General features: G+C 49.7%; 2 protein-coding genes across 12 annotated transcripts in view; one reads left to right on the plus strand and one right to left on the minus strand.

The window, feature by feature from the left end:
• The window catches only part of LOC130907399 (dystrobrevin beta-like), a 66,096-nt gene that overhangs the window by 56,578 nt on the left and 173 nt on the right, over positions 1-9,345 (plus strand). The window contains exon 23 of one of the 11 annotated variants that reach the window (XR_009061459.1): positions 6,899-9,335. The exons of the other annotated variants lie outside the window; for them this stretch is intronic. The gene's annotated coding sequence lies outside the window, so the exon portion shown is untranslated. Of the gene's footprint in view, positions 1-6,898; positions 9,336-9,345 lie in introns of those variants that run through there. 11 annotated transcript variants of the gene reach the window in all.
• Positions 1-9,345, minus strand: part of LOC130907397 (heat shock 70 kDa protein 1-like) — a 30,668-nt gene that overhangs the window by 5,907 nt on the left and 15,416 nt on the right. The window lies entirely within an intron of this gene.

Below are 9,345 nucleotides of genomic sequence, written 5' to 3' on the forward strand. Positions count from 1 at the left end.
ATCTGAACCTTTTGGAATTTCTCACATTTCTGCATAAAATCACCATCAAATGTGAGCTGATCTTTATCAAAATCACACAGATGGAGAAAAAAAAAAGTCTGCTTTAACTAAAAACACCCAAACATTTATAGATTTTCATATTTTATTAATGACAGTATGCAAACAATGACAGAAAGGGGAAAAATAAGTAAGTGAACCATCACATTTAATATTTTGTTCCTCCCAACCCCCATGTTAGTAATAACTTCAACCAGATGCTTCCTGTAGCTGCAGATCAGTCTGGCACATCAATCAGGACTCATCTTGGCCTATTCTTCCATACAAAACTGCTGCCGTTCAGTCAGATTCCTGGGATGTCTGGCATGAATCGCTGTCTTTAAGTGATGCCACAGTATCTGATTGGGGTTCAAGTCTGGACTTTGACTTGGCCACGCCAGAATGTGTATTTTGTTCTTCTGAAACTATTCTGAATTTGATTTACTTTTGTGTTTTGGATCATTCAACCGGCTGACAGACGGCCTCTGGTTTTCCAGCAAAACATCCTGATAAACCTGATTGCAAGCTGTCCAGAACCCGAGGCAGCAAAACAGCCCCAAATCATGATGCTCCCTCCACCATGCTTCACGGTGTGGATGATGTATTGATGTTGGTGTGCTGTTCCATTTTTCCTCCACACATGACGACGTGTCTTACTCCCAAACAATTCAACTTTGGTTTAATCAGTCCACAAAATATTTTGCAAAATCGTCTGCGGAGTGTCCAAGTGCCTTTTTGCGAACATTAAACGAGCAACAATGTGTTTTTTTTGTTTTTAGACAGCAGTGGCTTCCTCCGTGGAGTCCTCCCGTGAATGCCATTCTTGGCCACACTTTTACATAATGATGATGTGTGCACATAGATATTTGACTGTGCCAGTGATTTCTGTAAGTCTTTAACAAACACTCTAGGGTTCTTTTTTTACCTCTCTGAGTATTCTGCGCTGAGCTCTTGGCGTCATCTTTGGTGGACGGCCACTCCTTGGTAGAGAAGCAGCTCTCTCCATTTGTAGAAAACTTCTCTGACTGTCGATTGATGAACAGCCGGACTGTTAGGATTCTCGGAATGGAGGGGATCTTTATGCAGACACAGGCACGGTGTGGCAATGAATAAAAATGCTTTATTGTGTCCAACACAAAAGCAGTGGAACTTCCTGATCGGGGTAGCCGAGTGGGCGTGAGGCGATGAAGCTCGGGAAGGAGGCAGGCGTGAAATCCGACAAGGGGCGCGCAAAAAACAGGACCTGGGACAAGAGCAAAAAAAAATGTCGTGAGCCGGTGATCAGAGAATTAAGTAAAGAATGCGAGATACAACTGACTTAGCAAACAGACGCGTTGATCGGGCGACGAGGTGGCGGCGTCCACTGCTTTTAAAGAGGGCTGATTATCATCACCATCACCTGTGGCCGCTCACCCCGTCTCGTGCAATCTGTAATCAAAATAAAAACAGGCACACCTGCAGGAGGTGGGCCAGGGCTCAGGAGGGAGGAGCAGGAGCCCTAACAGGACCCCCCCTCCTACGGGCGCCACCTGGCGCCCGACGAAGACTTCCAGGATGGGTGCGGTGGAAATCACGGATCAGCTCGCGGGACAACACCCACCGGGCTGGAATCCAGGACCGCTCTTCCGGGCCATAACCCTCCCAGTCCACCAGATACTGGAGCCCCCGGCCACGACGGCGGACGTCGAGAAGCCGCTCCACACGGTAGGCAGGACCCCCATCGACCGAGAGAGGTGGCGGAGGCGGCTGAACAGGGGGGGCCAAGGGACTCGTGGAAACCGGCTTGACTTGGGAGACGTGGAAGGTAGGGTGGACTCTGAAATGGGCAGGGAGCTTAAGGCGCACAGCACTAGGGTTCACTAACTTTGTGATCTCAAAAGGGCCAACGAACCGGGGGGAAAGCTTAACAGACTCAGTTTTCAGTGGCAGGGACTTTGAAGACAGCCACACTTTTTGGCCGACGGCGTAGCTGGGTGCAGGTGTGCGGCGACGGTCAGCCTGGGCACGGGATTTCTCAGAGGCGCGGAGGAGTGCAGCGCGCGCTTGCTCCCAGACCCTGGAACAACGATCTATGTGTCCTTGGACCGATGGGACGGCGAGGTCCCGTTCCTGTGAGGGGAACAACGGGGGTTGGTAACCCAAGGAACACAAGAACGGTGACATACCCGAGGAGGCATTTGGCAGGGAGTTGTGCGCGTATTCGACCCAGGGCAGTTGATCGCTCCAGGTGCTGGGGTGAGCCTGAGTAGTGCAACGGAGGGCCGCTTCGAGCTGTTGGTTAGTCCGTTCGCACTGGCCATTGGTCTGTGGGTGGTAACCCGAGGAGAGGCTCACGCTCACGCCCAGGGCCGCACAGAAAGCCTTCCAAACTTGTGAGGTGAATTGTGGTCCGCGGTCAGAGACTATATCTGCAGGAATGCCGTGCAAACGGAATACATGGTCAGTGAGCAGGGTTGTGGTTTCTGTGGCTGACGGGAGCTTGCGAAGGGGGATGAAATGGGCGGCTTTGGAGAACCTGTCCACGATGGTGAGTATGACTGTGTGACCCTTGGAAGGAGGCAGACCGGTGACGAAATCTAGCGCTATATGAGACCAAGGGCGGCTCGGAATGGGTAACGGGCGGAGAAGTCCAGAGCTGGGCTTGGTGGTAGTTTTGCTGCGGGCGCAGACTGTACATGCCAAAACAAAGGATCTGGTGTCCTCCGACATTGACGGCCACCAGAACCGCTGGCGCAGCACAGCCATCGTTCTACGTATGCCGGGGTGGCAGAACAGCCGGGAGGAGTGAGCCCACTCCAGCACCTGGGAACGGAGAGCTTGGGGCACAAACAGGTCAGGTTGCGGGCCAGTTCGGGGGTCTGGGTGCTCACCATGGGAGTCCTTCACCTTCCGCTCAATCTCCCACTCCATTGAGGCGAGGAAGCAGGTTGGTGGAAGAATGGGGGCAGGTTCCTCCTTGGGTTCGGTGGTCTGGAACTGGCGTGACAGGGCGTCTGGTTTGGCGTTTTTGGAACCTGGAATGTATGAAAGGGTGAAGTCAAAGCGGCAGAAAAACATGGCCCACCTGGCTTGTCGTGGATTCAGCCTCCGGGCGGACTTGAGGTACTCCAGGTTTTTGTGGTCGGTGAGCACGACAAAGGGCTGGGATGCCCCTTCCAGGAGGTGGCGCCATTCTTCCAAGGCCAGTTTTACCGCCAAGAGTTCCCTGTCCCCGATGCTATAATTGCGTTCAGCGGGAGAGAGCCTGCGGGAGAAAAAGGCACATGGATGTATCTTGCCGTCGGCGGGCTGGCGTTGGGATAGCACAGCACCCACGCCTATCTCCGAGGCGTCGACCTCCACCATGAACTGCAGCGACTGGTTGGGATGAGCTAGCACCGGGGCAGAGGTGAAACGGCTCTTGAGGTCGCTGAAGGCGGAGTCTGCAGTCTTGGACCAAAGAAACGGCTTGGCAGTGGAAGTGAGGGCCGTGAGTGGAGCCGCGATCCGGCTGTAATTACGGATAAAGCGGCGGTAAAAATTGGCAAAACCGAGAAACCGCTGTAGCTGCTTTCGGTCAGAGGGGCGAGGCCAGTTCAGAACTGCAGTGACTTTTGCCGGGTCCATGCGTAGCTCACCCTGCCCTACGACGTAGCCGAGAAACGTGGTCTCCGGGACATGAAACTCGCACTTTTCTGCCTTGACGTACAGTCGGTTCTCAAGGAGCCGCTGGAGCACTTGACGGACGTGGTTCTCGTGCTCTTGAGGTGTGCGGGAGAACACGAGGATGTCATCCAAGTAGACCACCACAAATTTGTTAATCATGTCTCCCAGGACGTCGTTAATGAGGTTCTGGAAAACCGCTGGAGCGTTTGTGAGTCCAAATGGCATTACTAAGTACTCATAATGGCCCATGGGTGTATTAAAGGCGGTCTTCCACTCGTCGCCCTGCCTAATACGGACAAGGTGGTAGGCGCTACGTAGGTCGAGTTTCGTGAAAATAGCAGCACCTTGGAGGGGGGTGAACGTGGAATCAAGAAGGGGAAGAGGGTACTTGTTTTTTACTGTTATCTCGTTCAGGCCTCGGAAGTCTATGCAGGGTCTCAGGCCGCCGTCTTTCTTGCCTATGAAAAAGAATCCCGCACCTACAGGGGAAGACGACGGGCGAATGGCACCAGTTGCTAAGGACTCTGTAATGTATTTTTTCATCGCCTCCCTTTCTGGTAGCGAGATGTTAAAGAGGCGACCTTTGGGAAGAGCCGCACCAGGAAGGAGGTCGATAGCACAATCATAAGGACGGTGTGGGGGGAGCGATGCTGCGCGGTCTTCATCGAACACCTGCCCCAGGTCGTGGTAGCATTTTGGTACCGTGGACAGGTCAGGTTGTCCCATGCTCTGGACAGGACGAGCAGGCACTAAAGTGGATTTCAAACAGTTAGCATGGCAGAAGTCACTCCACGCAGTTAGCTTGGGGTGTGTCCAGTCTATGGCAGGGTTGTGTGTTTTTAGCCATGGCAGGCCGAGGACCAACGGTGTGCCGGGACTATGGAAAACTAGAAAGGAGCTCACCTCTCTGTGGTTTCCGGACAAGATGACGTCGACGGCTTCTGTTTTATGACTCACACTAAAAAGGAGACGCCCATTGAGTGCTGTGGTTTTTAACGGGGCAGGAAGCGGATGCGTAACCAGCCCCAACTGCTCCACGAGGCCACGATCCATGAAGTTCTCGTCAGAACCACAATCCACAAGGGCGGTCACTGTGCGGGACTGGTCCTTCCAGGTGAGTGTGGCTGTGAGCTGGAGCCGGCTTGAGGAATGATTGGACATGTGGCTCACGAGTAGTCCCCCTTTTCTGGGTGAGCCCAGACGCAGCGGGCAGCTGCAAATAAAGTGCCCACCTTGACCACAGTAAATACATAATTGTGCAAGATACCTGCGTGTACGCTCCTCCTGCGACAGCCTGGTGTGGCCAAACTGCATTGGCGCGGTCCTTTCAGCAGGGGGTGATGTCGTTGGCGCCGTGTCAGTGGCCAGGACAGGAAGCGGGGATGGTCGCGGGAAGACTGTGAGGGGCAAATGCGGGGCGTCCGGCCGCACCCTGCGTTGTCTCTGGCGTTCACGCAGGCGATTGTCAATTTTGATAGACAGGCTGATGAGATTGTCCAGGGAATCTGGCTCGTCCCGGGTGGCCAATTCGTCCTTGAGAGGCTCGTTCAATGCGCGGAGGAATACCTCTTGTAGGGCCGCGTCGTTAAAACGACTCTCAGCGGCCAACGTCCGGAACTCCACTGAGAATTCGGCGACGCTCAGAGACCCTTGGCGAGCCGACATGAGCCGTTTGGCTGCCTCTTTGCCGCGGACTGGGTGGTCAAATATTTTGCGCATTTCTTCGGTGAAGGACGCGTACGAGCGACACACGGGGGATCCCTGCTCCCAGACTGATGACGCCCAATCGAGAGCAACCCCGCTTAGGCAGCTAATAAGGTAGGCAATTTTCACTCTATCTTCGTGGTATGTGTGTGGCTGTAGCTCGAAAACTAGGCTACATTGCAACAGAAAGGCGCGACAAGTGCCGAGGTTGCCATTGTACGGCGCCGGAGCGGGGACGTGAGGCTCTCGGCCCGTAGCAAATGACGGCGGGTTACTTGCTGGAACGCGGTTTGGCGAGGCGGCGGCGTGGCGAAGAGGTGACGGGGCTAGTTGTGCTTGTAAGGCCCGGAGTGAGTGGGAAATGGCCGTTACCTTATGGAAGAGGAAGTCAATGGCTTGGTGTTGGTCCCGGAGTGACCTGGGAGAGCCGGAAGGATTGTCTGCGAGATCCATCGTGGCCCGATCAAACTGTTAGGATTCTCGGAATGGAGGGGATCTTTATGCAGACACAGGCACGGTGTGGCAATGAATAAAAATGCTTTATTGTGTCCAACACAAAAGCAGTGGAACTTCCTGATCGGGGTAGCCGAGTGGGCGTGAGGCGATGAAGCTCGGGAAGGAGGCAGGCGTGAAATCCGACAAGGGGCGCGCAAAAAACAGGACCTGGGACAAGAGCAAAAAAAAATGTCGTGAGCCGGTGATCAGAGAATTAAGTAAAGAATGCGAGATACAACTGACTTAGCAAACAGACGCGTTGATCGGGCGACGAGGTGGCGGCGTCCACTGCTTTTAAAGAGGGCTGATTATCATCACCATCACCTGTGGCCGCTCACCCCGTCTCGTGCAATCTGTAATCAAAATAAAAACAGGCACACCTGCAGGAGGTGGGCCAGGGCTCAGGAGGGAGGAGCAGGAGCCCTAACACGGACTTTTAGAGATGGTTTTGTAACCTTTCCCAGCTTTATACAAATCAGCAATCCTTGATCGCAGGTCTTCAGACAGCTCTTTTGACTGAGCCATTATGCACATCAGACAATGCTTTTCATCAAGACAATTCTTACCAGGTGTGTTTTTTATAGTGGGCAGGGCAGCTTTAAACCACTCATCAGTGATTGGGCACACACATCTGACTTCAATTATTTGGTATAAATTGGTTTTAATTGCTCTTTAAGTCTCCTTAGGCAGAGGATTCACTTACCTATTTTTCCGCCTTCTATCAAAACCTATTAATGTTCGGGTGGTTTTAGTTAAAGCCCAGTTTTTTCATCTGTGTGATTTTGACAAAGCTCAGCTCACATTTGATGATTTTATGCAGAAATGTGATAAATTCTAAAAGGTTCAGATACTTTTTCATCCCACTGTATCTCTGTGTGTATATACTACATGTACTGTATATAATAATAATAATAATCTTTGATCGAATTTACACAATTTTAACTGTTCTGCTATGAAAACCGAACATCGTCAACAGTAACTGGGCATATTCTGAAATAACAAAACTCGCTCTCCTCAGGCAGCGTGGTGTTTCATCCCAGCCAAAGAAGCTAAACAGGAGACAAAACGTCCTCATTAGCAACTGGTCATTGGAACACAAGTGCTAATCAAGAGCTCACAATTCTGGACACAAACTCCAATCCACTTACTGATTTATAGCTCTGATTCAGTGTTTGTCTTGTCACTGTGATTTTGATTTTATATTGTCGTAATCGAGCATAGCTAAACAAAGAACCTGATGCCTACTGATTAGTACTCAAACTTGTGTGTGTGTGTGTGTGCATGCTTTAGCGGTTTATTGTTTTGTTGTTGTTTTATAAGGCAAAAAGGAGGAACGAGTAAGTGAGGAAGGAAGTTTGGAAAGGCAGACGTGTTAGGGAGCTTTAATAATCAGGATGAAAATACAGAATGTAGAAAGAATACGCAAGTAGGTCAGTTGTTCAAAAGATGAGATGAGAAGACTACATTTCAGCACTGTGTGCTTTGTATTTATTTATTTTTGCCAGTTCATTTGTCCAAAGGGTCAATATGTATATGAGAGTGGTCTGGTCCTGCTGAGACATAAATCTTGAATGCTGCTGTATTTAGACCATGTGAATAACTCCACAGGTGCTTGTATTGTAGCAGCTCGAGCTGTCGGCCCTGGTACTGAACTGAGAGACGATGGCGTCTTTGTGTGTTTGTGTGTGCAAGGTTTAACAAGATATTATTCAAGTATTTTACGCAAAAGCAAAGTGAGAGGATACGTAAACCCAGACGATAAGCAGTGACTGTGTATTTTATGAAACGCAAGACCACGTTACTGCCTCAAACACAGATTTAATGTAAATTTGCCTGACTTTTTATCAATATATTTAAAAAAAAAAAAAAAAAAAAAGAAACTGTGTCCGTTTATTTTAAACCTAATTTTAACTGTTACACTCATCGTAACCCATAAAATTGTTTGCTGCCTGACAATCGGTATCCAGTGTGACTCCTCACACTTTGCTGCTTAATGCCTTTTTATTTCAAGCTTTCTGAACAATGCATTGAATTTGTGAGACTGATTTGGTTCACTGTGGATTTTAAGCTACCAAAACAATGGCTAGAACGCTTGACTGCGCGTGTAAACGCTGAACCAAAGAACCAAGCTTTTGTTTGTTGGGTCATTTTTTTATAACCTAAGTCTTGTAAATCTTTAATGTAACTTGACTGATGGATTTTTTCCCCAGCTTTTGTTTCCGTGTTTCAGTATGCATGCCAATTATGTATAGGAACCTCTTCACAACAGCCATTTGCTAATGTCATTGCATACAAAGTTAATGTAAAGCATAGTCCTGTTTTGATGGCTCAGATCTATGCCTAAAGAGAATTGCTTTGAGCCCTAAATGGAACAGGACCACCACTATTAATGATATCTTCAACACGCTGCTGGACTGGCCATCGGGCATACCGGGCATTTGCCCGGTGGGCCGATGGCGATTTTGGGCCGGTCCTGAATTTTTTTTTTTTTTTAACCTAACGGCATTAATCACATTGTTACACAAAACTGGTAGATCGGCCCATCAGTCAAGATTGGTTATGGGCTGGACCAATTACAAACGAGGGCCGATGCCCCCTCCCTCTTGATCAGAGGTATCAGATATACATTAATCAGACATAGAGAGAGAGGAGATAAACAAAATGGATAACTACAAGAAAAGGAAAGGAGGCGCGGAAAAAATTAGAGATAGAAAGAGACAAGCCCTTCATGCGGATGCCGGTAAATGTGTTAAAATAACACAGATGTTTGCCGGTGGCGGAGCTTCCTCTTCAGCGACAGCAGCAACCGCAGGTTACGATGGCGGGGGTGGCCGTCAGGTGGATGAGGGGAAGGGGAGGCAGGAGGAGTGTAGGAAAGCCCCATTGTGAGTGTGAGTGCTTCAGTTCAGTCGCTGCTGCACTGGCCCTTCGGGGAGAGTGACGCGCGCACGAGTGACTTTCTCTCCTCCCTTCATTGGCGCGTGCGAGTGACTCTTTTTTTCCTCCTTTCAATGCGTGCAGTTCGTTCCTAAATCTGCCGTCCTGTTTGTTGTCTTCCGGGTGTTGTGCGTGGATGAAAAAGGTGGGTTTGGAGTAGAACTGTACTTTGGAATTGTTTAAACACCTTTGGCAAATGATTTGCCTGTTTGTGGTCCGTTGCGTTGTTAGCCGCCACGAGCTAACCGCTAGCTTCCGAGCGCTAGCCGCCGCGCTAGCCGCTTAGCGCTGGTGCTAATCGTTGGCCCTTTTGGCTACATTCTGAAGGTTGATAGTTTGTTGTTGCAAATTCAGTTATCTAAATTGTTAAGTTAATTTCCTGCTCAGTTGGTATGCTCATTATTGTGCATGATTAGCCGTGTATTTCATTGATATTATGTTTAATGTTTTCCTGTTAATTTAGCTATAGGTTTATACAGTATGTGTTTATATATTGTATTAGTGACATGTTACATGGTTGTCCTGTGT

The sequence above is a fragment of the Corythoichthys intestinalis genome, chromosome 19, assembly GCF_030265065.1.
Source record: "Corythoichthys intestinalis isolate RoL2023-P3 chromosome 19, ASM3026506v1, whole genome shotgun sequence".
NCBI lineage: Eukaryota > Metazoa > Chordata > Actinopteri > Syngnathiformes > Syngnathidae > Corythoichthys > Corythoichthys intestinalis.